This window comes from Medicago sativa, chromosome 7, assembly GCF_051527215.1.
Source record: "Medicago sativa cultivar Bolivia chromosome 7, Bolivia_mono, whole genome shotgun sequence".
Classification (NCBI taxonomy): Eukaryota; Viridiplantae; Streptophyta; class Magnoliopsida; order Fabales; family Fabaceae; genus Medicago; species Medicago sativa.
Window position 1 is genome coordinate 14,413,319 of NC_140755.1, and position 3,903 is coordinate 14,417,221.

Here is a 3,903-nt window from a genome sequence, read left to right on the forward strand (position 1 = left end):
CCGGAAACACAGGCTATATAAGCAGGTATAAGCTGTTCTTTGGATCGAACTAGCCACTTGACCAATAACAAAACATACAGCAAAATACATGGGGAGCTTGATTTAGTAAGATACAAGTTGAGAGTAAATTGACATTGACTTGATTTGAAGATTGACGTGACCATTATCGTTGGCCCAGAATGAAACTTTCACCGGGATTTTAACACAGGCATCAAGTTTGCAGATAGAAACATGGCCAAGTAACGTTGGCTCACAAGAATTCCACAGGAGTTTTAACAGACATAAACAGAGACTTTAACAGAGACATTAACAGAGGCATTAACAGAGACATTGAATTGAAAATTGAGTTTGAAAGAGACGCAGGTATTGAATTGATTTGAAAATTGAGATAGAAAATGCAACATGTATGTATGGTATAACAATTTTACAAATGCATGAGCACATAGAATGCATGATTATGCATGTATGAATGCTTGGAAATGCATGATTGGTTTACAATTTGGCAGGGAAGTTTCACAGAAACAGACAAAACATTGGAAGATTGGGCACGTGGTGGCTCGGGCTATAACATATACACACAGGAATCCTCTTTGGAGAGACTGTCGTTTGAGAGACGTATCGAAACCATGGCCGAGGGCAATATATCACTTCACATACGCAAAACTTGCAGAAGAGGGAACCTTGGAAGATTCTTTGATACAAGTCGCCATTGCTAGGCGTGTCAGTGCTAGGTAAACATTGGATGTTCGCATCTATGGTCAATGCTTTTCATATCATTTTTCATTCTTTCATTTTCCATTTTTCAATCCCATTTTTGCCTGAATTGCCTTCATAGGTTGTCAATCAGCGGGATGCTCATTTTTTGCCTAAGCCGCCCTTTCGGGTTTTCAACTTAGCGAGCTTTTCATTTTCATTTTTCCATTTTTCATTCTGTTTTTTCATTCTTGCCATTGACCACAGATCACCTTGGGGAACAACCTGCTCATAACATGTATTGAAATGGACATTAATATACATTTATTCATGCATGTTTCACTGGAATGTACCCTATTGCTCAGGTTTGCTTTCAAAATAGACAAAAAAGGATTTTCCAATTTCCAAAGATGTTTGTTTCAGACATTGACATTATCAAATAGACAGAAAATATTTTGTATATAGCATTGAAAATAGGGAGAAAATAGAGTTTCAAACAAAAGCACAGGCTCAAATTGATGTAGAAGAGTGAAAGTCAGCCAAAGGCATAACTCCACGGATTTACAAAGCTTGGAAAATGGTAATTTTATTGGCTGGTGGTACATTGAACACGATGACCGCTACATTTCATAGAAATTTTGAATTCACAAGTACAGAAGCTTCTGATGAAGACGATCATTGACAGTTGCAGATGCCCCAAGGGGTGATGGTGATTTGCCAGATATAGTTACTTGTCTTTCATTATCAATCTCATTTTTGCATGAACCGCCCTTCCGGGTGTTCGGCTCATCGAGACGCTCATTTTTGCCTGAGTTGCGTACAATCTCAGCGAGCTTTTTCATATTCATTTTTTTTGTCCCTAACTTTTGCCTGGATCGCCCTTTCGGGTTTTCGATCCGCCGGGAAGCGCATTTTTGCCTAGGCCGCCCTTTCGGGTTTTCGACCTACCACGCTGTTCTTTTCATATTTTTAGACAAAGTATTTCTTGACTATATCGGCATTTACAGGATTCGGAAGTTCAACACCATCCATGTGTGTAAGGATCAAAGCACCACCAGAGAAAGCCTTCTTGACAACATAAGGACCCTCATAGTTAGGTGTTCACTTGCCCCTTGGGTCGGGTTGCTGACTTATCCTTCTTTTCAATACAAGTTCGCCTTCCTTGAATTCACGAGGCCGGACTTTCTTGTCAAAAGCATTCTTCATTCGCACTTGATACAATTGTCCATGGGCCATAGCATCCATGCGTTTCTCTTCAATCAAATTCAACTGATCATACCGACTTTGACACCATTCAGCCTCAGTTAATTTTGCTTCCATGATCACTCGAAGAGACAGAATCTCCACTTCCAAAGGGAGAACTGCTTCCATACCATATACCAGAGAAAAAGGTGTTGCCCCGGTTGAACTGCGCACTGTAGTACGGTAACCATGCAATGCAAAAGGTAGCATCTCATGCCAGTCTTTGTAAGTAGTGACCATCTTCTGAACAATCTTGTTGATGTTCTTGTTAGCGACCTCAACTGCACCATTCATCTGAGGCCTATAAGGAGAAGAGTTGTGATGTTCAGTCTTGAATTCTTCACATAAAGCTTGCACCATGTTATTGTTCAGATTGGAACCATTGTCAGTGATAATCTTGCTGGGAACACCGTATCGGCAGATGATGTTATTCTTGATAAATTTCACGACCACTTGCTTGGTCACATTAGCATAAGAAGCGGCTTCGACCCATTTGGTGAAGTAGTCAATTGCCACTAAAATGAAACGATGACCATTGGAAGCTTTTGGTTCAATTCTTCCGATCATGTCGATGCCCCACATAGAGAAAGGCCATGGGGAAGAGATAACATTGAGGGCATGTGGAGGCACATGTATCTTGTCAGCATAAATTTGACATTTGTGGCACCTCTTGGCATGTTTGTAGCAGTCACGCTCCATAGTCATCTAGTAATAGCCGGCTCTTAACAGCTTTCTTGACATAGTGTGACCCGTAGCATGGGTCCCGAAAGTACCGTCATGTACATCATGCATTAATTTCTCAGCTTCTTGTTCATCAACACATCTCAACAAGACCATATCATAATTCCTCTTGTATAGGACTTCTCTGTCCAGAAGGAATCTACTAGCCCATCTCCTCAGGGTCTTTTTATTTCTATTGGAAGCACCAGGTGGATATTCATGATTCTGCAAGAACTGTTTGATATTATAATACCAAGGTTTTCCGTCATTCACCTCTTCATCAGTCTGACTAGGTGCTTTTTCAATAGTAAACACATGAGCGGGTCTATCAAGACGCTGCACTTTGATTATGGGCACGTCATTCCAGTGGTTCACACGAAACATGGAAGACAAAGTAGCAAGAGCATCGGCCATCTGGTTTTCATCCCGAGGGATATGGTGCAGCTCAACCTTTGTAAAGTATGTCAACAGACATCTTGCATAGTCACGGTGAGGGATCAGCTTCTCATGATGAGTCTCCCATTCACCTTTTATCTGATTAATGACAAGTGCGGAATCGCCGTAGATGTCAAGATGCTTAATTCTCATATCAATGGCTTCTTCAATACCCAAGATGCATGCTTCATATTCAGCCATATTGTTTGTGCATTCAAAAGTTATTCGAACAGTGAAAGGAATGTGGTGCCCCTGTGGAGTTACAATAATGGCCCCAATCCCTTTACCATAAGCATTGACAGCGCCATCAAATACCAACCCCCATTTGCTATTGGGATCCGGCCCTTCATTGATCAGTGGTTCTTCACAGTCTTTTGCTTTCAGATACATAATCTCTTCATCAGGGAACTCAAACTTAATTGGTTGGTAATCATCAAGAGGTTGACAAGCAAGATGCTCAGCAAGGATGCTTCCTTTGATTGCTTTCTGAGCTTTATACACAATGTCATATTCAGACAACAACATTTGCCAATTTGCAATCTTTCCAGTAACAGCAGGCTTTTCAAAGATGTACTTGATTGGATCCATTCGGGATATCAACCAAGTTGTATGATGCACCATATAATGACGTAGGCGTTTGGCAGCCCAAGCTAAAACACAACAAGTCTTTTCAAGCATTGTATACCGAGTCTCACAGTCGGTGAATTTCTTGCTCAGATAATAGATAGCATGCTCTTTCTTTCCAGTCTCGTCTTGTTGACCGAGAACACAACCCATGGATTCATCTAACACTGACAGATACATAATCAAAGG